At 42.3% G+C, this 27827-nt stretch overlaps 1 protein-coding gene across 1 annotated transcript in view; it reads right to left on the reverse strand.

Moving 5' to 3' along the window:
* The window catches only part of LOC126094675 (calcium/calmodulin-dependent protein kinase type IV-like), a 606666-nt gene that overhangs the window by 434379 nt on the left and 144460 nt on the right, over positions 1–27827 (reverse strand). The window lies entirely within an intron of this gene.

Here is a 27827-nt window from a genome sequence, read left to right on the forward strand (position 1 = left end):
GTGTAATTTCGATTGATACCTTTAAAACACAGTCCCAATAACGACGATCAGTTAATACACCGGGAAAGTCTACGTTGTCATAGTATTTCCGTCACAATAATTCTTTAGGATGACTGCATCTATAGATTACAAAACAAAATCGCAAATATCTACGGAAACATTTAAATGAGACCTACACCTACATGATTAGTCTGCAAATCACACGTAAATGTGTGACAGAGGGCTCATATAACTTCTTAGACTATTTCTCTGCTTTTTCCCATCTCGAATACCAAGTGGGAAAACTGAACACTTAAATCTTTCCGTGAGAGCTCTGATTGATTTTATTACCAGTTGTACCCTACCACGCATTGTTATGGTTCAGTCCCTTTAGATGGAAATGAAAGAAAAGAGAAAGCACAGGTTTCTAATATGTGTGGGAATTGGATATACTTCCCAATCTCCTTCTCTCCCTTGTCCTTGTTCATCTCTCATTCCTCATTCTTGTTCTTCTCTTCCTCCTACTTCCCCCTCTCCCTATCCATTATCTCCTCCACCCTTTCTCTGTCCTGACTCCTTTCTCGATCTCCTCCTGCCCCCACTTTCTGTCCATCTCCTGTTTTCTAGGTTCATTTCCTCCCACCCCCTGTTCATCTCGTCATCTCTGTGACCTTGAGACTTGTTTATTGTTATTGTAAATTCAGATTCTGTAGTCGTATTCTACGCATAAACCAGCAAGCCATAAATACAACCTTTCTGTTTGCTAACAACGTTTCACTATTTTGGGAATAGATTTATATTTTAAAAAGTATATAGTCTACATATGCCTTAACGATTTTTACAGTAACATGTAAGAATTTGAAGTAAATCGAGAAGATATGTTTTGAGAAGTTTTGTAACGTTTTCTCTATATATTCGTGTATTATATGCATTAAAATATACATATATTAAAGAATTAGGTACTTAAAACACGCCATGTTAAAATTCAAAATTATGACAAAATTTGAAAGCAGTCGATCAAGAGCTTTCGGAGATCAACGATTTTGAACCAATCAACACTTAAATTTTTATAACGTTTCCCCTTTTATGACCTATATTTTACATATCTATCAGATGGCGCGTTCCAGTAAGTATACGAAAATACATGAGTATTCGAATGCAACGTTGTGCCGCAAAGAACTCTAGGAGATTTGAGGTTTTAAAGAGACAGCCGGCCGGTGTGGCCAAGCGGTTCTAGGCGCTTCAATCTGGAACCGCGCGACCGCTACGGTCGCAGGTTCGAATCCTGCCTCGGGCATGGATGTGTGTGATGTCCTTAAAGTAGTTCTAAGTTCTATGGGACTAATGACCTCAAATGTTAAGTCCCATAGTGCTCAGAGCCATTTGAACCATTTTTTTAAAGAGACGAACATCTATGTTTGCACTCTTACTTAAATAGAAAATGTAGATGTTCCTAATCACAAATCTCCGAAAGTTTCTGACCGGTGCCTTGAAATTATGACACAACTTCCCACTGGTATACACCAGTGTTTTTATTTATCGATTTTTTAAATATATGTAATACATAAATGTATATAAATTTACAAAAAATCTGTAGACATATTATACGTCATATATTAAAAATTAGGTACCTAAAAAAACGTGCCCGTATTAGAATTCATCGTTGTGACAAAATTGCAAAGTATTTGGTCAAGAACTTTCGAAGATTAACGATTTTGAACAAACCAAAGTGTATATTTTTATAACGTTTCCCCTTTTATTACCTTCATATTACATATATATGTGAATGCGTTCCAGCAGGTATATGAAGATACTTGAGTGTTAGTATGCAATCTTGTGCCAAAATTTCAGAACAATACTTAAAGAACTCTCGGATACTTGAGTTTTTGAAGAAACGAACATCTTCATTTGTACTTAGGTAGAAACTATAAATGTTCCTAATCGCAAAGCTCCCAAAGTTTTTACCATTTGATTTGAAATTTTGACACAACGTTACATTGGAACACGTATATGTTTTTGTAAACCTATTTTTTTATATGTAATACACAATTTTTATAAATTTAATAATATGGAAAAACTGTTATAAAATCAACTCGAAATGTTTTATATATATATATATATATATATATATATATATATATATATATATATATATATATATATATATATATATATATATATAAAATTAAAGAAATATATACCTAAAAATATGCCTATATTATAATGATACGCTGTGCCAAAATTCCAAAGCAATCGGTCAAGAACTTTCGGAGACACACGAATTTGAACAAACGCACATTTAAATTTTCATTTATGTGCATTGATGACCGTTATTTCTGCCTATGTCGGTGGGAGTTGACAAAATATTTTCGCACTAGGAGGAGATACTTGATGACCAAAATTTACTGAAAAGATCACCCTGTAACACTCTTTACCACAATTCCCGATAATACAAGGAAATTGTCCTTCTTTGAATTTGTACTCCGTCAGTCCTATCTGTTAATAATATGGGCCAATAAAACCATACTATCGTTTAATTTTATCCATAGGTATTTAGATGAATCGACGACATGTAAATATGTGTAATTTATAAACTGCAATTTAACGATTTTCTCTTTCTTTTTACTCATGTGTAGGTCCTCATACATTTTTGTTTAGGATCAACTGGCAGTTTACACACAATGCAGATATCTTGCCTGAATCATCTCAGTCGTTTTAGTTTTAATCTTCTGGAGACTTTACTAGGTGATAATCGACAGCATCATCCACAAACAATACAAGACAGCTGCCTGGGTTGTCTCAGAAATCGTGTATATAGATTGAGAACAAAGAAGGCTCTATAACGCGTACTTGGGGAAATCATGACCACTTCGGTTTCACTATATCAGTGACTGTCAATCTTTCTTGTTCAGTAGCCAATACTGACAGTGTGTGGTGGCTCCTCGGGTCACATATGTACCAACCTCATTATTGATTAGTAACGTACATAAATGAGTACGTTAGGAGCCCCCAATAGACTGGCTCTAGTAAGGACGTGGTAAGTTGTCTGCCTGCCCCCAAATACTGATCGCTAAAAGTCGGCACCATACGGAACATTTCGTGACGACTGTTTTGTTTCGGATTCCTGTCAACCTCAGGGACTCTAGGGTTTGTACACTGTAAATGACTGATGAAGTATTGTTGTGTTGTCTCTGTGAGCGGATGATTGATTAATTAATATCAGTAATCGTATTTAAATGCACTGTGCAGTGTGAGCACGACCGGAAATCTTAACTAAATATCTTGAATGTCATTTTCCTTCTACTCAGTTCGTTTTATTGCAACCAATTTAATTTTAAATTCCTTTCTGAAAGTACAGGGTGATTCAGCGATGATATTACAAACTTTTAGCGATGATGGAGGATAACTGCATGAATTTGAGATGGGTATCCTGCTCCAGAAACAGAGCAATCCAAAGTTATAAGCGAAAATCATTCTGATATTTCTGATAGTGGAATATGGTACCGGTGCTGATGTTGCTAAGACTGTAAGGAAGATAACCTCCAGAGATGATAGTATGGATCAAACAAAAAAAAAGTGTTATAAGCATGGGCTGTACAATGCAGGCTTAAGAGCTATGAGCATTTGTTCATCTTCAATACTGTGACCACACCTCCTCTACCGATCTAGGGCCATAGCTCTTAAGGTATGCATTTTAGAGCCCATATTAACTGGAAATATTTTTCCTGTTTCGATCCATACTACCTCCCCCAAATATATTGCACTGGAATATATGTATTACATAGTATCGAAGATGAACAAGTGCTCATATCTCTTAACGTGTGCGTTTTTGAGTTCATGTGTACTAGACACTTCTCTTTTTTGATTCAGATTACCACCTCTCTGAGCTGCCTACCTTACAGCCTTAGCAAGAACAGTACCGGTACATGGATTCCACTGTCAGATATAACTATTTTCTCTTACAACTTTCGATTTGGCCATTTCCGAAACAGGATGTCTTACCTCATATTCACCCTTCTTATCATCCTTGAAAGTTTGTAATATCATCACGGACTCACCCTGTATGTACCACGTTTGGCCGACCAGAGTGGTCGAGCGATTCTAGGCGCTTCAGTCTGGAACCGCGCGACCGCTACGGTCGCAGGTTCGAATTCTGCCTCGGGCATGTATGTGTGTGATGTCCTTAGGTTAGTTAGGTTTAAGCAATTCTAAGTTCTAGGGGACTGATGACCTCAGAAGTTAAGTTCCATAGTGCTCAGAGCCATTTGAACCAATACCATGTTTGAAGATGACCGTCTCTGTAATCAGCATTCTTCAATCCATGTTACTTTCGTTTGAAATTTATGCCCTAGCGGCTGATAGGCACGAGTCGCGCACGGCCGTGAGTTTTCAGTAGTAGAAGACATACAATAAAGAATTCCACTCGCACACCTTCTAACCACATAGTGCCCACGTTAATTATACCTATGTCTCCGAGAGAAGTGTATTTTTATTTTTTACTGAAATGGAAAATCACACTCATAAGAAACTCTTGATGTTTTAGTACTCGGCTGTTAACTGATAGACGTATATTGTAAAATATGGCTGAGAACCGCAGGCCGCACAAACATTTGATTACCTAGCCTGCATTAGATGATCTCCCAGCGGTTACTGCAAATTTTCGCCCTTCTAACGGGACAACTAAGACGATATTCCACAGGCACCCAATTTCATTACGAGCCGCCTGTAAGCAACAGTGCTTAAAGCCTTCTTGTTTTTTACTCGTATAAAAATGGAATAAATTTGTGATTCCGTGTCGATAGTTCACATTACTTCGAATGAGTGGAGGGCCCTTTGTGTTTCACAAGACGGGTATTTTCTGAATCCATGTTGGTCGTACGTCAGTATAAACACCAGAAAAAATTCATCTGACCACTCTTTGGAGGCACACCTGGTACCGTGTGAGCTGTAACGCTGTCTGCCTGTCGCCAGCGACAGAATAGAATCACCTGCTATTCTCGGAAAGAACGGAGTAGGGTTTATCGTCCATCTTCAACAGCAGTATGTTTGAGCCAGCTGTTGTATCCCCGCCAAACGCGGACGTCGGTATAGAATGGCACTGATGCTGGCAACGTGTCGCCTCGTCCGTAGCGCCGATAACTGGGACCGCACAAGCGGGTATCCCGGCCTGAGCCACTGGCCAGTCGTGCCCGATAAATCTAGCCACGCCTCCGCTGACAGGCAATCTCCTGGGGTTTATGGGGCATGCAGCAAGCGCCTGCAATCGGCAGGCTACCACGACCCCGCTATACGCTACCGCATTTGCTCCAGCAGACGTGTTAGAACGTGTGTGAGGTCCGCTTGGACGGTAGAGTTTGACTATGCAGAGAAGCAACATAACAGTATTGTGTGTCCACGGTAACTTGAGGTGACTTGACGCTTTGTCTGGTGCTGCTAGAAGTGGAGAATATCGACACTAGAAGTGGTAGTCACGAAATTAGACATCTCAAGGTCACACCCACTCCCTGCAGTCCGTCGGCGCTAAGCTCTATGAAATGCCGCCTTCAGAGCTTTGTTGGCGCATGCACACAGTACGTCAGCGCCTGTGTTGCCGTGCGATATCATGTGCCCACACGTGGTTTCTGTCTTCCATGGAAAGGTGCGTGTAGTTTGGTAGGGAGCAAAATGGAGGAGTAAGGGCTTACGAGTAGAGCTACTCTGGTCTGTGTGCGTAAAGGGCGAAAAGACATTCGAAAACTAACTAAAGTTGTCGTATCGAAAGTGGTGAAGATTTTATTTTTGATGATCTCGCCAACAGTGAACAAGCCAAAACCAACAAAATTTTGCGCAAGTCCATAAAACGACAACAAAACCTTGTGGTATTTTCGAAACGACTGTACTCCTTGTTGACAATGCAGTAACATCGGCAGACTCTCTAGACATGAGCAAAAGTTCTGATTCTCCAAGAAAAGGATGTAAATAAAAACAATTATGGAATTTGACAATTTTCACAAAATGTCATTACCTGTATACAGAACTCTACTTTGGTTCTAAGACGCTGGAGACTATCCGAGGTCTAGAACAACACAGAATGATCTCCGCGAAAAAGTTAATAATTCTCGCTCGGAAACATCTATTCTTTGTTTTCACTACTCATTTGCTTTTTGATTTAGAAAGTATAAAGATGGACAAAAATATTTTGTGTGTAAAATGCATTTACTGAGTCCTGAGGACACTAGTCTTTGTAGTGCACTCCGATAAAACTTGGGTTTCACATAATCACACGCGAAAACATATTTTACTCGACTTCAACGGAAATGCTGTCATGAAAGTATCTACACTTACGTTTGTACAGCACGTATCTGCGATAGGGTGATGGGTGCAGTGACGAAGCATCAGTAAGAGCTAAAAGTCAAACATTTTCGAGAGGTAGGGAATATTCTTGGTCGTTATAAGACGAGCTGACGGAAGTAACATCATGGCAGCATATGTTGTCTGTTCAAAAAATTCCGGAACATTCATAATTACTCGCCAGTGGCGTTGGAGTGAAATGCCGTTCGCATCCCTTCACAAGCCTGTGTTTAATGTGTATCTGCCCGAAGTTTCATTGTTGTGTGTCTTGTTAGTTATTGTTCAGTGCTATATTGAGTATAACGCTGTGTCGCACAGTTTGCGAATTTCGAGACGGCTGACTTAGAGGAGCAACGAGTCTGCACTAAATTGTTTGTCAAACTCAAGAAAACCTTTAAAGAGACACACCAAATGACGGAGGAAGCCTACGGTGATGAGTGCTTAAGGCGTACTCAGTTTTACCAGTGGTTCACACGGTTTAAAAATGGCCAGACAAAAGTTAAAGATGACTCTCGTGCAGGGCGCCCTGCAATGTCTACCGCGACGCACGTGTCAGGAACGTCAACGAAATGGTGCGTGCCAGACGAAGACTGACTATCCTATAGGTGTAACATTGCAGTACGATCATTTCACGAAATCCTGACACGGCATCTTGAAATGCATTGTATTGCCGCCAAGTACGTTCCACGACTCGGGAGTCAAGATCAGGAAGACCTTCGCCTCGCAATCTGTGAAGAGCTTTTGGATCGCGTAAATGAGAATGAGGTGTTCCTTAAGAGAATCATAACTGGTGATGAGACGTGGGTCTGCGGTTATGATGTTGAAACCTAGATTGAATCTTCACAGGGGATCGGGGAAGGTTCTTCAAGACCAAAGGTCAGGTCAAATGTCAAAGCCATGCTGACAGTATTTTTTTTTAATTTGAGGGATTAGTTCATCATGAATTCATGCCACAGTGACAAACTGTTAATCAATGTACTATCGGGACGTGTTGCGACGCCTGCGAAAACAGGTGAGAAGGAAACGGCATGAAATGTGGCGATACCATGGCTTTTGCATCACAATAACGCATCCGCATGTCCACTCCTGTTGGTGCATGACTGCCACATCCTTCGTAATCTCCACACCTGGCCCCGGCGGACGCTTTTTTTTTTACTTCCAAAGTTGAAAATCCTGTTGAAAAGACAAAGATTTTCGATTATAGACGAGATAAAAGAAAATTCGCAGACGGTGCTCCGCTCGACCCAGCAAGAGGAGTACCGAGACTGCTTCCGGAAGTGGAAACGGCATTAGGAGCGGTGTTATCAATTATGGTGGAGGGTATTTCGGAGGAGAACGTGCACAATAAGTAAAAGGTAAGCGCAGAAAAATTTTGTGGACAAAGTTTCTGAATTTTTTTAACAGACCTCGTACAACTACTCGTGCGCTACTGTGCACGGGGTCTCTCGTAAATAAAATACGTTCGCACGCTACACGTTACAATAATTATGTCTCAGATCCTCCCAAAATTAATTCCACAGTTTTCTCAACAATTTTCTCTGTGGAAGTTTCTGCAAGATCCAACGGAAAGGAAATTTATCAGCAACGACATTTTTCGTTACACAGGCGAAACAGTTTCACACTTCTCAGGATATTTTATTTTTTATCTTTGAATACTTTCATGTTTCCACGATAAGATATGTATGACATGCATCTACAAACTCTGAGAATATTCATAAATTATTTCCAGCACAAATATGCCAATGGTTCCGTTTTCCTGTAGGCGGAATTAAAAAATTATTTTTCTTCAAAATATATTTTTTTCTTAGCAGCTGGCAAGAATTTCCTCTTGGAAAGTACTCCATCGGATTCTAGACTAAAAATAGAGATGTCTAATACAGTTTTCGGTATTCTTACTAGCATTTGAAATTATCACAAACAGGGACTGCTCTAGGACTGGGTGATTACTTTTCGTGACGGCGGTGGTAGCTGAAAGATATTCATTTGTCTCCGAGCGCCGTCAACGTTAGCCTGCCCACAGACACAAAGAACATATCACCACAGAGCAACACAAACAATCACGATACTCTCTGGTGTGTATGTTGTTACCGTTTGACACCTGTAATGACACTAGCGCTCCAAGCTTGTGCTAGTACAGGAATCGATGAAATGCCGCGAGTAATGAGGGTAACGGGCAAGGGGCACTATATTAGTAGCGCGTGGATAAGTTGACAATTTGGATCTGTCGGGAGGCGTGCTAGGGTATTCCGTGCAGACAACGATGTCCGCTGAGCCCGGACGGTTTAGTGGTCAGTTGGTCTTCTGCGACGGAGCGGCGAGGACATTTGCTTTGCGTCCCGCCAGTCTAGTGGCGAACGCGAGTTGGTTTACTTTGTGTGAGCGCGAGTCGCTTACTAGAAGTTCATTGAAGTAATATGGCGCAGTCCTATAGGACTGAATATCCACGACCGCGAGCACATGAAGTAAACAACTTCTTGTGAGATGAACTACATCTAGATCCACAGGACATCACTGATATTCACTTTCCGATCACGGCCAGTGTCGTCAAGCTTAAGATGAGTAGCGATGAAGCGTGCACGAAGGTGGTACAACGTGTTCCTCATTCGATTCTACCAATTAATTATGCACCTACCACGTCTGCCGCACAAGTGACGACACCTACAACGACTGGCACTGGGGATTGGGACAGATTACCACTGCAGACAGACCAACACGTTGCTGACGAGGTACATACCACCTGCTCGCTGTAGAGGGAGTCGCCAGGTAACCTAAAACAGCAAGTGCCACCACACAACGAGCGGATGGATGTTGATCCACTAGTCGTGCCAACCCACGCCTTTGTCATTCGCGAGCTCGGATTGTTAGACACTTGGGACATCATCTATACTGGTGGACCGGGTTTCACACACTTCACGGGACATTCGTCCAGCACAATTGACAGGCCAGCAGCATTTACTGATGATACTGCTCACATCGGTACCATCACTCTTAGATGCAAAAGGTGTAGCGCAGCCGCAGCCCATGAAAATGTAACCTCACCGGAATGTGAGACATGCGGAGACAGTGCCTACGACGACGAGGAGCATATACGGCTGCTTTATAAGGGTGGCTGGACTGTGCCAAGCCGAGCCTTCGACGCGCCTTCAACAGGTTTAGTATGGAAGCTGCGGCGTGGAGAAGCAGCACTACAGAATTCTTCTACGCCATCCTCAGGGAGTCTCCTGTTATGCCGTCATCGTAGGGCTGCCAGATGATTGTCAGCCGAGCAAAAGTGAATATTGTGACTTTGATCCGTCAACACTTGGAATGGAACATTATTCGTACACGTTCAACGATCGTAACTGCTCACAAAAGGCCCTCCATGTACCGAATCGCCATGGAACGAAAATGCAGACACAGGACTTTGATCAATGACGTCACAACATAAGACGGCGTAGGTCAGGTCATGGAAAGAGACATAAGCAACGCATACTTTATCCATTATCTTCACCTGTACGCGGAGATATGATCTAGATGTCATTGCTCCTGCCGTTGGTTTGACGCACGCCACGGTTACTTCGGAACTCTAACAGGAACTGCTAGAACCGGTGACTGAAGAATAAGTGTTGTATGCCATTGGAAAAGGAGCACGCCATAAGAGACCAGGACCGGATGGGTTACCCCTGGAGTGTTATAGGACTTTCCCGAGGCTCTTGGTACCCTGTTGGACATGTCAAGAGCTCATGAAGCCAGAGGTGCAATTTCCCGCTGCCTTTGTGGAAGGTTCTATCATCCCAATCCGTAAACGTTGCGAAGGATAAAGTATTACTGTCTACCGACCATTAACCTTGTTGAAATGCGATATGAAAATCATCACACGTCTACTGGCAGCTTGAATTCGGCGTAAGATGTCTCATGTCCTATCACGGGATTAGGCATCGATGGGTGAGATGCATAATACCGGCCCCGCACTATGCCACTACAGAGACCTGATTTTCCATCGCTAAGGTGCATCGTGCTCCGGGAGCTCTGGCTGCATTCGACTTTAGTCAAGCATTTGATCGTGTGAATCATACGCACCTAAATGCTCTTCTTTAGAATCTGCATTACAGGGGCGCCTTCGCCGAGGCGGTGCTCCGACTACTACGTGGTGCAACATCGAAAGCGCTTATCAGCGGTAGACTGTCGAAAGCCTTGCAGATTCGCCGTTCCGTTAGACAGGGATGCCCCTTATCAACGATACTCTACGCTTTAGCGTTAGAACCTTTGTTGTGCGGTCTGCGACACCGCCTCGTGTGATTGTCGCTCGGTGGCATAGTCACTATGGGTCTGTCGTCTCGGACGAAGGTTAATGTGAAGTCGTTTTAACATTATTAAAGACCCTAACAGTTACATTCGTGGAAGACCACATGCTGAAGTGGTTGTTAAGAGGTTTAGTTATTTATTTTTAATTATTAGTTCCACTATCTTATGAGAACAAAGACTTGCAACGGTACAACGTTAGTTACAAGGACTGACAGTTAGTCCTCTTAATAAATGGGAAAATACACTAAGATACACAATATTGATTACAACATCCTCAGACTCTGGGAACAGTACCGAGTATATGGTTTTTACATTGCCGGAGACATTTTAAAGTTAAACGTCCAAGTGAGTGTTGTACAGGGTAAGGGTAGATACCGACAGATTCGTCGGATGACCCTCCACGAAGAAAGCCACTTAAACAAAACCACTCCGACCGAATTTTGTCCATTGTACAGCGGTCTGTAGCACTTGCACAAAGTAGGATTAACAGAAGAGAGGGAGCATATTGAATGAAGGTCTACGCTATTTGCCATGGCTTTGGTTAAACCGTGCAAGCGTGTCACAAAAATACCGAACAATCACCAAAGGGAGATGCTATAGAATCGATGTGGAGCACCTCAGAAAAGGTTCCCTTAAACTTCAAAATGTAGCCATTTGAAGATTATAAAAAACATATTGCATCCTTCCATAAGCATCTCGCGTAATGTCAGTTATGTTCAAATGGGCTCTACCGACAGATGGAATATGAAGAGAAGGGAGGAAATAATACTTAACCTTCCCAACTATTGTTTGTTGAGCGTACATTTAGAAATAAACTTGCTTCATCTAATACGTCATTTAAACTCGTTGTTTTAGCTGAGAAAAGCCATGTCACCTGCGGAACCAAAACAATGGTATGTATCCCTCTTCACTGTAGAGAACATATTTTATTTCCAATAAAGTAGAGATGAGTAATTAGAATAGTAACTGTCGTTTCCTAACATAATCTTGTTTACTTTTTGTGGATACCGTAAATGCCTCCTCCTGTCTATATTTCATTTCAATAACTTTCCGAATTCTAAGAATCTTGTTAGAATTTATTTTGTCACAACAGTGTTCGATGTTTAAAATACATACTGAATTACATTCTCAAGGTAAATAACATTTCTTGGAATTGATATTTGTAAAATTTAGAATTATATACATTCGACTCTTCCGAACAGTCAGGAAAATCAATTTCAGGAAAATGCTGGAGAGAAGATGCAAATGAACAAGATGATAATGAAGAGAAGGATGTATTCAGAAGTTTTCATAGTAAAAAGCAATGATTATAAGACAAAATGTAACTGTGTTTAAGGTACCATTCAACGGATACACCAATTACCAACTGATTTTAGCAGAATTTTACTGTTGCATTCCTTCTTTCTGCATAACATATCAGTAGACTTGTAATTGAACATTATTGAAACTCAGCACCTAAAAATATAGTCACATGTACTGAAGAAGATGATGATAATTCGTCTCCACGATCTATTAACGGATGGTTGTTTCTATATACAGGAGTAAGGTTCATTAGTCAGCGATATTACAGGAACGACTATTCGAAGCGGAAAAGTCTAGTGAATAGGGGCTGCAAAATGTGTATCTCGAGAGATATCAGCACTTCTTTATCTTCACTACTTTGAAACACATCTCTTCTACCGAACAAATGATCATAGATCTTAAGGGGTGCATTTTAGAGCCCATGTTTACTAGACTTTTTTTGCTTCAAATTATCGTTCCTGTCCAATTCTGGTTAATTGGTGATTCCTCCTGGGACGCCCCGTATTAGACCACCGGTGAGAAATATTGTTTTAAAACTCGGTCAGAGGTATGTGTATAGTATTATTTTAACAGCTAATGCCCGTATACTGCTTATACATTAATGAAAGAAATACAACTCTGTATAATGGTTCTTCAAGTTAATTTGGAATAAAGCGAGTAAAGCCTGACAGTCTGATAACGAGCTACTAATGCAGAGAGAAACAAGACGATCTGCAAATAAAACTTACGCAATATTCATTTCTCGTAATTGGCTTGTTTCGGTAATTGGCTAAATTATAGCCTGACTAAAATCAACAGTGTCAGGACAGCAATAAATAATTACGTTTAAAGGTAATCAATAATGGTCTACTTGTAATTAAAGAGGGTTTGTTGTTGGAACCCTGTTCTATATTTTACACTTAAGTCACTTTTGTGAGATGCAGAGCAGTTCTTGGCTACGCAAGTAGCCCATCGAACTTAAAAATATCGTCGAACACTAGCGTAGAACATTGTGTCTTAGCACAGAGAGAACTGAAAATCTTTTGCTGTGATATCTCTCGTATATTACATTTGTATATGAATAGCCTTGAAATAGTTAACAATACTTGTTCATGAAACTGATGAAAATTATAGCAATAATAAATAGTAATATTAATATTGTGCAACTCATAGACTTGATCAAGCGTTAGGAATTATTGCAACTTTTTTTGCCAAGGCCTCTACGTGTTTATTCAAATAGCCCGTCAGTTGTCTTCAAGAGGATACCCTTCCGATCTTTACATCATAGAAAAACCTGAGACGTCCCCAGGAATCGAATACGTCACCTACTGATCAACTGTGCCAATCACGAAATACAAGTTGTTTCAGGAAGAATACTAAATATTTTAGGAGGTGGTAGTATAGGCCCCCGTTTCACAATCTTTTTTTCTTTTGGGGCACGCCGAAGTACGTTTCAAACTTTCGCAACATTCCTACGTATGACTTTTTTTCCTAGATACAAAAATGCAAAGTCACTAAGTACACACAATATTTTTATGATGGAACGACTGTGAGATAGATATCTTACAAGTTTATTACTGCAAAAACGTTTGGCGATAATTTTTTTTATGTTCTAGAAATTTTATCTGCAGAAGATTTCAAGACATTACAAATCGCGCGACGTACCTTATATGTATTCTGGCATATGACAGGAACGAGAAACGGCATGAAACGGCGGTTGGGAAACGCTTAGGCTAATTCCAATGAAGAATTCCATGTAACATGTGTCTAGTTTTTATGGTTACATATATACAGCTGTTCTTACGTACCACAAAGAAATATTCAAAGAAGGTGTTAAGCAGAGACAAATGATTAAGTTCAAAGTTGATTTTAATAAATTCCACCTCCGACTTCAATATGCTTTCGAATTTTCTTGAAACACCACTTGTAGCTTTTCTGAGGTCATCTTGGCGTTCATGTATGAGGGCAGCACTATTCATAAGCCGAACGCTCGACCTGTCTCTTCTATTTACTTTTTCTTTGTAGATTTCGCCTATCAGCCGTCCCAATAGGGAAAATATCTAAAGTGGAAAGGTTTGGAGACCTTCGTCGCCAAGAAATTGGACATTTTTTTCTGCCGGGGAATGTTAAGTCACATGACGACTAGAATGTGCAGAGGCCCTATCGTGCTGGAAGTACATATCTATCCTTGTAGCCAAAGGTACCTCTTCCTATAAAGCTGGGAGCTCGTTTACAGAAAAGTCTAAGTCTAGATAATGAGGCTCTGTAATGTTGCAACACAAAAACCCCAATCAATCATACATCACACCGACACATGGAGAACCTGTGTGCTTGTTGAAAGATTATCTTCTATCAATTGAATGGTTTCTTCTTCTTTCACCTGCTATTCTTTCACACGAGGAGATGAAATACACGGTAACTCAGTTGTCCCTACCTCTGGGTTTCATTAAACCTGTAATGCCTTCAAATACCATGCGCTAGATTTTCATATTCTGCCTCTCGTTACATTCAAACTATTAGCACTACAGAGAAGATGAACAGGATCTTTTCGTAGGAAATTTAATGTAGTTAAATTTTGTATATATTTTCGCTAGAGGCCGTAATTTTCGAATTATTCAAGAAAAATGTACATAAGTGACCCTCAAATGGGTTTCTTTTGAATACTTTGAAAACTTTGGCTTCCAGCGAAAACTAAATTTCATCCAAAAATTTACTGTTCACTATTTCTGTAGAACTAAAAGTTTGCACGTAGCATACGAGAGAATATGAAGTGTGTGGTATCTCGAGGCACTACGGTTTGTGTAAAACCCAGCGGTAGGGGCAGCCGAATCAGCCTTAATGACTCTTGGACACAGCAACAACCTCACACTAATTAACCAACTAACTCAAAAAATCAGTACCCACCGACCGTCATGTCATCCTAACCTGATAGATCTCACTGGATGCGGATATGGAAGAGCATGTGGTCGGCGACCACACTCCCAGCTATCGTTTGTTTTCGTGACCTGAGCCACTATTTCTGTCAGTTATCTCCTCAACTGACCTGTCAAGAGCTGAGTGCACCGAATTTTGCCAGCACTGCTCGACAGACTAGGAAAGTCATCCGTCGAAGTGCTAGCCCAGCCCAACAGTGTTTAGCTTCGGTGTTACCACTACAGCAGGGCCGTTGGCTCCAAACAGTGTAGTGATAACGCGAGTAAACCCTCTCGATACCAGTTCTCTGCAATTAGGAAATCGTCTATGCTGTTCTCTACAACCAGCAGTGGCGTTTCCGTACACAGATACCAAAAAGGCATAGTCAGCATTTGTAAATATGTGCGCATAATTAAACTGGCCAAAAATCATAGTCACTGTCACAAATCAAAAAATTCAGTTAAGTGAACTCAGGCACAGCACGAGCAATGGAACTTATCTCTATAATGAGTCTTCTCTCTGTAACCAACGAAAATGTGGCACACATTATACGACTGTTTTATGCGAATTACTTAATAGTGCCACCATCTAAAATATGCACTATTCGACCTGAAACACTATGTTTCATGTATATTTACAGGTAGCTAGCTTTTTACAATTAGTGTCAGTTCTTGATGATAGTGCACCAGACTGTGCAGCCTTTGGCTCGATTTCGGTCCTTACTATCGTCCCATGTCCAATTTTTGTATAGCTCTCTTGCTCAGTTTGGCGACACCGTCTCTGGAGACACGCTTAAATTTGCATGCACTACGGCCTGACTTCAACGGCTAACTGCAGTGCTTATTAACTCTGAAACAGCAGAACGTATCGAATTTATGTCAACAATTACACATACCAAAAATGTTTTGCATCATCCCGGTTCCCAGAACTCCTGAAGACAGTTGTTGACTTTGGACATTGTATCACAGAGACAGTCCCTTTGACTCTTCAGAGACGTCACTAAACCCGCCCAAAGATGTGAACAACCATGCATGAGCAGCGCCTATTAGACGGAGGGGGTCCGACAGCCGATCAGTTCCAGTCATTCCACCAGGAAGGAGGTACACGGCTCGTGTTGTCTGTAGTTCAGTCATGCCTAGACGGCCAATACCGCGGTTCGATCGCGTTCGCATTGTTACTTTGTGCCAGAAAGGACTCTCAACAAGGGAAGTGTCCAGGCGTCTCGGAGTGAACCAAAGCGATGTTGTTCGGACATGGAGGAGATACAGAGAGACAGGAACTGTCGATGACATGCCTCGCTCAGGCCGCACGACTGCAGTGGATGACCGCTACCTACGGATTATGGCTCGGACTAATCCTGACAGCAACGCCACCGTGTTGAATAATGCTTTTCGTGCAGCCACAGGACGTCGTGTTACGACTCAAACTGTGCGCAATAGGATGCATGATGCGCAACTTCACTCCCGACGTTCATGACAAGGTCCATCTTTGCAACCTCGACACCATGCAGCGCGGTAAATAAGGGCCCAACAAAGGGCCCAACAACAAGCCTAATGGACCGCTCAGCAAGGCATCACGTTCTCTTCGCCGATGAGTGTCGCTATGCCTTCAACCAGACAATCGTCGGACGCGTGTTTGAAGGCAATCTGGTCAGGAAGGGCGCCTTAGACACACTGTCCAGCGAGTTCAGCAAGGTGGAGGTTCCCTGCTGTTTTGGGGTGGCATTATGTGGGGCCGACGTGCGCCACTGGTGGTCATGGAAGGCACTGTAAGAGCTGTACGATACGTGAATGCCATCCTCCGACCGATAGTGCAACCATATCGGCAACATATTAGGGAGTTATTCGTCTTCATGGACGACAATTGCCCCCCCCCCCCCACCCTATCGAGCACATCTTGTGAATGACTTCCTTCAGGATAACGACATCGCTCGACTAGAGTATGTTCTACAGACATGAGTCCTATCGAACATGTCTGGGATAGACTGAAAAGGGCCGTTTATGGTGGACGTCACCCACCAACCACTCTGAGGGATCTACGCCGAATCGCCGTTGAGGAGTGGGACAATCTGGACCAACAGTACCTTGATGAACTTGTGGATAGTGTGCCACTATGAATACAGTCATGCATCAGTGCAAGAGGATTAGCTACTGGGTATTAGAGGTACAGGCGTGTACAGCAATCTGGAGCACCACTTCTGAAGATCTCGCTGTATTGTGGTAGAACATGCAATGTGTGGTTTTCTAGAGCAATAAAAAGGGCGGAAATGATGTTTATGTTGATCTCTATTCCAATTTTCTGTACAGATTCCGGAACTCTCGGATCCGCGATGATGTAAAACTTATTTTGTTGTGTATATTTCTAAGCACACTCTACCCTACAACACCCTTACAAGCTATTCAGACTATTTCTGACCTCCCTGTATATACTGCGTGCATAATTCTATATGTCTAAATCTCTGCTGTTTTACACCTTGCGACTCCAGAGCGAATATTAAATTTAAGTGTGGTATCTCTGTGGCAAGTCTTTGGTTTCCAGACGCGTTGACAGGAATATTAGCTCGGTGCAGGGCTCATTGTCGAGACTTGCTTCACACACCGAGCAGCGCAAATAAGACATAAATTGCACTTCACACTTTTAAAGGGTTCCAAGTCAACTAAATACAGGAAAGAAATACGAAGACATTGTTCTAGAACATTTCTACGTAACATCCCTTTCACATCCCTATCCCCATCTCTCTCACACAACTTTTATTCAAAAACTGAGTCATCTGTCTACCAAAAAGTTTTCAGAAATTTCTCCAGATGTTCCTGGGCTATGCTTTCATGTCATCCCTTTTTCTAAACCACACCGAAAGCATGCTATGTGGATCTTGCTGTCAGAGTATCCTTCTTTTTCAGTTTGCAAGTGATAAGTGTGCCAAGTTTGATAGAAATTGCTTCAAGCGCTACAGACATGGGCTGATATGTCACAGTTTTTGTACGTCACCCCTCTCCCGAAACTCACACACATACGCACACAGACTCACACGCTCAGAGGAGAGAAACTACGCCAGTGGCCTATATGTTAGCTATGGTTTCATAAAATTAACCAGGAAAAATTAAAACTCTCCCGCATTCACTCCTCCTACTTCTCTCCCGGTCTGCTTCATGTGACCCTGTTCCTCTTCCATTAGCCTCCTCACACTCTGAACCTCATCAACTTCCCTCCACACACACCCTACTTATTTCCCACCTATCCACTACTCTTCTAAATCTTCCACCTGCCTCCTCCACTCGCACTACTCTCCCCCTCTGGCCATCTCCTGTTCTACCCTCTTTCTGTACACCTCCTCCTTCCTCTCTCCCTCTTTGTGCATATTTTCCCTACCACTCTCTTTCTCTCTATCTCCTCCTGCCACCTCTGTCCGTCTCATGCTCTGCCTTCTCTGTTAAATTCGCCCTGCCCCTCACTCAATCTATCTACTCCTTCTACCCTCTCTCTCTCTCCATCACCTCTCCCTCTATCCACATCACCACACTTTCTCTCTCTGTTATCTCCTCCTTCCCCCTCTCTCCATCTATTCGTTTCCTCCTCTCTCTGTGCACCTCCTCCTCCCACTTCTGTCCATCTCTTCCTTCCACTCTTTGTACATTTCCGCCTATCCATTAGTCCCTTCCTACTCTTTCAATCCATCTCCTCCTCACCCCCATTCACCTGCTCCTCTCCATTCTATATGTCCAAGTTCACCTCCCCCTCTATCTGCTTATTTTCTCACCCCATTCTCTGTGTCCCTCTCCTCCTCCCCAATCTCTCTGTTTCTCTGTCCATCTGCGCCGTTCCATTTTCCCCCTCACGTAATTGAGAGGTAGGTGGTTCTTACTCACACAGTGTTTTCAAGTATGTGTACTCAACACATTGCTGCAAAATTATCGCAAAAGAGAATTAATAGAGTTAGTGGTGAGCTTCCTACTCCTATTCGGGAATGGCTCGAGAAAAACGACTGTCTGAAAGCTTATGTGTGCACTCTCATCCTTACACTTCTTTTGACGTTGTTCGATAGTGGCAACAGACAGTGGAAACTGATCCTCTAAAATTATGTAGCAGTGCCGTGTTTTTTCAAACTATTCCAATTTAAAAGTCCCGAGCACCTCAGTAATTCTGTTGCGTAGCCTGATCGACCCAGCAATTGCAATTGCATTTTTACTTAAAGGCGAATTAGCATATGCTACATGCTTTAAAAATTTTCTGTCTCGTTTTGTATCGCCTTAAAGCTATCCAGCGATGACACTTTCTCAAAGGGAACACCGGCAGCGGTCGATGTACAAAATATCGTGGTGCATCAAGAATACTAGGTGGGACAAGACTAGAACTACATATGCGACAGCTTGATGTTTAGCCAGGGTGCATCTTTGCTCTGGCCGGTGACGGGTTCCTCGTCCAACTTATTACAATGATCAACAACCATTTTGCATTCTCTTTTGTAGAATCAAAAGGTACCCTTAGAAATTTTGTTTAATGTAAAGTTTTCGAGTTATTTAAAAAAAAATCTTTTCGAGTTGCTTAAAAGTGTACATTATTTTCCTTACATATTCGGTTTTCTTATTTTATTTCTTTACAACCATGTGGCTTCAAGAAAAAATGTCAACTTTAAGGACTAGAAAAAGTGTTTTGAGGGCATACTTCAAAAATCAAAAATCTAACTGCGTGTGCACTGGTGTGAATGTTATTGCATAATGACAATGAATTTGCATCTGTATCTTTGGCTCATTCAGTAGGTAAGAGGGAAACATGAACGCACGATCCTGCTGCTAGGGGGACCATCAAATGAAAAGGCCATAGCCGATCATATGCGGTGACTTACAAGTGGTTGCACTGTTTGCAGGATTACGGACTGATTTCATAGCATAGTGTTGTTTTCTGTGTTTGTGGGACAGCAAAGACATCAAAAACCACTAGTATGCCAGAAAATGGCATGAAGCATATTCCAAGAAAGGATAATATTAAGAAAAAACTATCACAGTGCCAAATAAAGTGATATTGCCTCCGCTGTGTATTAAGTTATGCCTAATATAAATTTTTTCGAAGGCTCTTTCACTCATCTGAAAGATGTTTATCTCAACGTCAATAAGGCCAAGATGAAAGAACGTCTGTTTATTGAACAATTACTTAAGAGTTAATAACTTTCAGAATAGATTGGAAATAAAATCGATTAGATTTTATTATATTTTCTTTCTGAGAAATATATCGTCATATAGAAAATCTGGTTGTAACTTCCAATTAAACAACCCAGAATTGGTTGTAACTATCAGTTCAGCATCCCAAAATCAGTTGAATAAAACCACTTAGAAACCAGATGCAGAAAAAAGTTTCAGTTTGTTGACCAGTGATACTGAGCGAAGTACCTGGCGTAACAGATGATCGATATTCGTGGGAATGTTTCCATCAAAAGTTCAATTAAATAAATTTGGAGTGACATTTCAGTGAGTCGAGTGGTAGGGTCTAGTCACCAGCGAACTGTAGTTATTTTTCTTTCTTCAGCGCTACGTACTCCTTTTGTTGCCTGTTTCAGGTAAGAAGAGCCTTGTGACTGACTTCATACTGGCAACACAGTCCCCGTCAATACCATATGTCCATCACTAAGTTGTTTTATTCGATTTATGGTTGTGATCTGATGAGGGCTGTTGACAAAATCACGCTATACTGACTTTTTTCTCAAAAATTGTCGACGAATATGTGACACTTTTTTTCACCGGTATATCGACACACAGATATCGATAGATATATTTATTTTGTATTATATTTTTTCGGAATTTTCGGTAAATATTTGAAACTGTTCTTTTGGAACTGTAGTAGAACATAATTTTACTTTCACTGTGTGATAGAGTCTTATTAATTTTTGAGGTTTCATCACTTTCAGTCTTTCTCCTGTCTGTGTGAAGCAAGTGCACAAAGAAGAAGTCCGATTGCACTGCGCGAAGAGAGGGGGTGGGGGGGGGGGGGGGGAGAGGGGGTGAAGGATGGAATAACGAGATATCCAATGTGAAGAAATAGCACACTAGTTGCGAGTTGCGTTAAAATACAATTTTTAACGCAACAAGTGTCCTGTTTCTTCACATCAGCATTCTTCAAAAGCAGTTGCTGAAACTGATGAACAAAAATGTGAACGATAAGATTTGCCTTTGCAGTGGGCGGAGACGTGTGGAGGAAATGCTGGCGTAATCGGCGTTCGGCGCTACCAACAGTACCTGCAACATTTAACTACAGTACTCAGTTTTGACACTGCCACTTCTAGTTCACTGGCGTTTGCAGAAATGAAAGAAACAGGGATGTCGACGTCAAGTGTTCTGAAAAAATTCGATATGTGACGAAAACGAAGGATGGACTCATCGGACACCTTTTATTGTGTCACGTATGACACATTCTGTTACCATCGTCAGCGAAATGGTTATCACCAAGCATGAATGTGCATCGTTTTGCTATCAATTCTTGCTCCAGGGAGTATAAGCAGGTTGCTAGCTTGCTGATGTACAGAATATCTAATAATAAATCAATACTTAAATACGCAGCTCTAAAACTGGCAGCATATTTTCAATGTGCAGCCGATACTTTTTGGCCGGTACGTCGATATTTTTTTCCGGCGATATACCGACGTATTGATAATTTTTTTCGATGTTTAGAAGGCTGACAATGACTTCATTTTAAATATCGATCTATTGATTACCGATATTTAAAAAATCAACAGTCCTACATCCGAACGGAGGAGCCTTTTGTGAAGGTTTCAGAAGAGAGTATCTTGAATGAGTGACAGTTATGAAGACGACTGAGCCAACAATGAGGCATATATCTTTCGGGCGTGATAGCTGTCAGGCAACACATAGGACTGAGTGTGGAGGAAATCGTGCCCCTTGCGATGCATACCCCAAATCATCCCAACTGAAGTAACGTTCTGTCGTTCACACATGGCAAATATCAACCGAAAGATATTGTCTCTTAAGAAATTCACTGGACTAAACATCAGTGAGTCGCTTAAAAGAGCACACTGGTCGTTTCGGAACGCTGCAGAGTGTGTAGAACTGGTACTAGGTGTGACTCTCTAACAGGGGCGTAAGTCATGGCACGTGATGTGCGTATATGCCAGCACTCAGCTGTAAGGAATTCGCCCAAGAAGATGGAGTGATGTGGAGATGTAATAGACTGGCAGATGAGAGCTATCATTGTTAGGACGTGCTCATGATCACGCCTGCCACGTAACACGGATCGAGAATGGTGGTCATAAAAAGATCGCAACTGAAAGGGTCGATTGTTGAGCTGCACCAATAACATTCGATTGCAAGCCCGGTAGGAAATGCTGCTGTCATTGTGTGCAGATCTACTTCAATCAATTCCCAAACGAATATTGTGATGGCAACAGCATGCAATTGACAGATGTAGTCGGTGAACTTGCAAAAGGCCATTGTGCACACTGCCCATCTTCCATGGACCAAACAACGCAAAAACTGGACAGTACGTGACTGGATGCTTGTAGTATGAGACGAGTTGCAATGTCTCCTCTTTCCAAATGACACAAGGCGTCGTGTGCTCATGCCGTCCATAGAGGCGTTTTAACACACAAATGTCCTGAGTGTGTAGTTCAGACCAGACGTGGTTCAGGGATATACTTTTTTCATATCGTCACTTCGGCCCACTAATTATGGTTACCGTAAACGAGAAACACGATGTCTGTTTCAACGATAACGGTGACCAAGACGCGCATTTTGTTCCAAAGCTTCGTGATTAATACCTGGTGTTTATAATTAAAGAGCAACGACTCACGGAGGTCAATTGCGGCTCTATTTAGCGTACGGTAGGAAACCTCATAGATATGTTAATGCGGAAGGATTTACGGCGAAAAAAAATATAGCTCCAAATTTGGCCAACGGTTGCAAATCTGGCGCTGTACACTGTCGGTATGACGGTATGACATCCACGCTGAGAATGGTTAATGATAAAATCAACGTAATGCTTTCCTCATATGTTTGAATTTTTCTGCCTGCGTCCCGTTCCTAATCCAGTACATGTGCAAACATTTGTGTACGTGTTTCTTGCATTCATTCACAACTCCAGCCCTTGCAAACCGAGTGAGGTGGCGCAGTTGTTAACACGCTGGGCTCGCATTCGGGAGGACCACGGTTCAAACCTGCTCCCAGCCATCCTGATTTAAGGTTTCCATGATTTCCCTAAATCGCTTCAGGCAAGTGCCGGGATAGTTCTTGTGAAAGGGCACGGCCGATTTCCTTCCCCCTCCTTTCCTACCCCGAGCTTTTGTTCCGTGTCTAATGAGCTCGTTGTCGACGGGACGTTAAAAACTAATCTCCTCCTCCTCCAGGCTTGCAGCTAGTGGCCAAAATTGGAACTAATTTTTTCCCAGCGTAAATCGGTTCCAGTGGCCTAGCGGTTCTATGTGCTACAGTCTGGAACCGCGCGACCGCTACGGTCGCAGGTTCGAATCCTGCCTCGGGCATGGATGTGTGTGACGTCCTTAGGTTAGTTAGGTTTAAGTAGTTCTAAGTTCTATGGGACTGATGACCTCAGAAGTTAAGTCCCATAGTGCTCAGAGCCATTTGAACCATAAATCGGTTTCGCATTAACGCATTAGCATATGCACCAAATTTCGCTGCCGTTCTATAACTGCAGCCCGTACTGGCCCTCTTTGAGTAGCTGCACTTTAATTATAACCACCCGGTACATATAAGGTGGACCCTTCCGACTTGGCAGTCGTGTTCACAGCACTGTACGCATAGGTTCCAGCTTTGACTAACATCGAGGTACTCTATCGCACCCTGACTGGCCAGCTAAAATCATCCAATCGTAATTCCACAGAAAATATCAGTGACTGTTTGGAACAGCGGATTAAAAATATCAGTCAACATTCCAGCAATTTGGAAGCTCTACGAGATCTAATCACGAAACAGTGGCTTCCGCTGGGTATATCACCCTGAAGAAACATATGGACTCTCTTCCTCGCCGAACTAGACCCACTATCAAGGCTATTAGCGTGATGTTTCCTGGGGGTGAAAAAATATTTCATTATACCACAATGTTTCCTGGGGGTGAAAAAATATTTCATTATACCACAAACGAAGCAAGGCTAAATTCATCTCTCAAGGTAATGTAGTTAACACACCGAACAATACAATTAAAGGATCACTTTTCGTAATACGGAAATTATTCCCCCTTGATACGTACAGGCTCGAAAAGCTTGTAATCTCGCTCAAAGGCGCCTACAATCATCCTCTGTAATGGTGCAAAAGTGTGGCGGCCTGCAACGCCACCCTCTGGCTCGGTGACGGTTCAGACAGCGAAGTGTCGACACATGAGAAAAAAGCTGGAGCTCAGAAGTTCATATAAGGTGTAATGTGGGTTAATGATGTCTCGCCGGCACCACATTCCATCTCAGTTCTGCCCAGTGCCACGTGGGCGTGTCATACGACGGGAAGATCGCCGCTCCCTCTCTTACTCACATTTTACCCTTCTTTTAACGTATCTGTGACGCCTAGCGGTGAAATCACGGGGTATTCTTATGCGTGGCCGAGGTAAACATTTCAGACACACCACCGCCCCGAATGGACACAAAAAAGTCTTAGGGGTGGCAAAAAAGGGGATTGATGAAATCACCACTTTCCCTGAGGCGCTGATTCACACACATTTTGCGGTCGAAAATATAGTGCAATAAGCAAGAGGACGTCATTCTTGATAATCTTTGACACTGCCCCACGGCCGCTTTAACCTCTAAGGACATCGTAGTCTAGCAACCTACTGAACGTGGTCACACCCATTTGGAGTGCAGTGCGACCATAAGTTTTACTCTGGTGTATAGTGTGGAGCCATAGGGGACAGACAAAAACCATTCTACGAATTTTTGAAAGCTGTCCGAAGCAGCAGAGAGCGTTTATGTGTTTTTAGTCCTGCTTTTCGGCCTCCTATGGCATGATCATGGAGCGGTGTGATATTGACAAACGTGTGAATAAAAGGAGGACCTCCCTAACCCCCCCCCCCTCTAGTCTTGCGATACTGTCAGTACCAACTATCCACTTTTGTTGAGCACTTTAAAAATTTACCTACACAACCCGTAAGTGAATCTTGTCTGCCTGGTAGTAGGCATGTCAAAACTGGGAAGTTTACATGGTTGCCTACCTGCAGGCATCTAGGACTCTACATCATGTGTTTACTCAGTACAGGTGCATTTTTAAAGTGCTCAACAAAAAAATGGTTCAAATGGCTCTGAGCACTATGGGACTTAACATCTAAGGTCATCAGTCCCATAGAACTTAGAACTACTTAAACCTAACTAACCTAAGGACGTCACACACATCCATGCCCGAGGCAGGATTCGAACCTGCGACCGTAGCGGTAGCACGGTTCCAGACTGTAGCGCCTAGAACCGCTCGGCCACCTCGACCGGCAGAGTGCTCAACAAACTTAGGCAGGTGGCACTAGGGGTGTTACTGAACTGGGAGCGAGAAGAGGGCTCTTTGCCGCTTTATTTACATATATGTTAATGTGACTCACCTCCATGATCACACAGGAGGGTTCAAGACAGGAAGGCTAAAAAAACATAAGCACCCTTTGCTGCTTTGGATAGCTTTCAAACTTCATCGAATTTTTTTTGAACGGTCCCAGGTGGTTTCACATTGGACACCAGAGCAAAAACTACTGTCGCACGACACTTGAAAGGGGTGTAATCACATTCAAAAATACTGCTAGCCATGATGGCTTTAGAGCCAAAAAATGTCAAGAACGTCAACCTGTTGTTCATCAAACTTTAAATTGTCGTTTCAGACCCCAAAATGCGTGGGAATCAACGCCCCATAGGAAGGGGTAGTTTCACTGACACCATTTATGCCACCCCCTGGGGCCTTACAGTGTTGATTGTGAGTGGCGGTGTGTCTGAAATGTTTGCCTTGGCCACACATAAGATAATCGTGTGATTTCAATGCTAAGAGTCGTGATAATGGCTTCTATCACAAAGGCGTCAAGAGTGGGGGTGAGACGCGATGACCTTTCGTCGTGTGATACGTCCACGGTGCGATTGGACAGAGTTGTGATTTAGTTTGGTGCCAGTGTAACGTCATTAACATACCTTAGACGCCACATGAACTTCTAAGCTCTGCTGTTTTAATTCTCATGTGTCGACACCTTGCTGATGGAAGCGTCGCCAAACCTGAGGGTGACATCGCAGGGCACTACGCTTTCATTAATTTTAATTTTAAAAACCAACAGCCTCAGTTGCAAAGTTTACCTAGATTTACCTAGGTTTCAGTCAAGATAACCTGTCCTTCTTCAGGATAAAAGTAGCTACCGTTTGTCCATAGTGGACATCGTCAAGCTAAAACTACAAATCCATTGGTTAAATTATGATGTGATTTGGCGAACATCGCTCCAAAGGACACCTTTAAACGTCATTGAGTAAGATCAATTCAAACTGATCCAGCTAGTCTGAACCAAAACTTCGTATCCAGTAGATTGTGACAAGGTGACGTTACCCTCCCGTGACCCTTATATGGATATGACTGCCATTAATTATGTTAATAAAAAGTTGTGTATGATCAGGTGATAGCATCACTGCTATCATATACAGATAGTATTGACCACAATCGGTCATATTGAAGAATTATGTGGTAGCACCTACAGTCTATAATGGGGTAGTGACTTGGTGATCGTCATTCCTGTCCTTTGGAGCGTTGTTCTCCAAATCACATCATAATTTAACCAACCTCCCGTCTTCCTCCCATAATTTAGACTAGTTCTTTAAGTACATATTGACCTTTGTCGATCAATTATTTTAAGTGTGTTGACCGGAACGATGTTCGCCAAGTCAAACTTTAGCTTTAAACATAATTCTGCTGTCATTCTCTAAGTTCAGTGGCAGCGGTCACCAGGTCTGAATTATGATGGCAGTGTTCCACACACAGTTTTTACAGTATGTGTGTGGATTACCTCCACGAAGACAAACTGAGTACACCGAGCGGGGTGGCGCAGTGGTTAGACACTGGACTCGCATTCGGGAGGACGACGGTTCAATCCCGCGTCCGGCCATCCTGATTTAGGTTTTCCGTGATTTCCCTAAATCACTCCAGGCAAATGCCGGGATGGTTCCTCTGAAAGGGCACGGCCGACTTCCTTCCCCATCCTTCCCTAATCTGATGAGACCGATGACCACGCTGTCTGGCCTCCTTCCCCAAACCAACCAACCAACAAACTGAGTACCCCATTGCCGCCACAATATCGCCCACTTTAGTGTTTTCCGTAACTCATACCCATAACTTCGTCATTAAGCGAAATCAGGCATGAGCATTAGTTTATTTTGACTTGATTCTAGACCATTTCAGGTCAAATATACTGATGTTGAATAATGACCATCTATTTTATATGGCCCGTATTGCCGGATGTTACAGATTAGATGCAGACTTGTTCATAAGTTCATTCATGACCATTTGTGTGCTAAGTCAATAGGATGTTCATGCATTGTAACCACAGCTAAGCAAATGCTTAACATTTACGCCTAAAAAAATTTGTAGACCTAGTTATAATAATGACGATGTTGGCTTTATATTATCCTTCCTACTCCTAAGTTCTTTTTAAGTGATTAAACTTCGTGCTTAAGCACAAAATTTTCTTATACAGGTCATAAAGTGGTAAGCACGTGATGTCTTCCTCATATCATGACCAACGAATATTTCATAAACGTTAAGACAGTCGATCTAAGTAAGTTCTGCACAGGATAACATATACGCCCTTTTCCTCAGCTGTACCTTTCTTTTATTTCACTTTACCAGTAAATTCAAGGTCAGGAGTTAGGTTCTCATCTTGTCCCAACAAGTACCCATCACACAGTTCATGCGCAGGCGCAAGGTACTGTGTCCGCCTAGGCGGGCCTCATGACTCTACGGCCAGTTCTAGTACAGCACTCGTGGCTGCTGCATCGCGGTCGCGAAGTGGGGCCGAGGCAGTTCCACATAAATTTTTTACAGTCTGACGATAATTTATGGATTTGTAGTTTTAGCTTGACGATGTCCACT

Source organism: Schistocerca cancellata, chromosome 8 (assembly GCF_023864275.1).
Source record: "Schistocerca cancellata isolate TAMUIC-IGC-003103 chromosome 8, iqSchCanc2.1, whole genome shotgun sequence".
Lineage (NCBI taxonomy): Eukaryota > Metazoa > Arthropoda > Insecta > Orthoptera > Acrididae > Schistocerca > Schistocerca cancellata.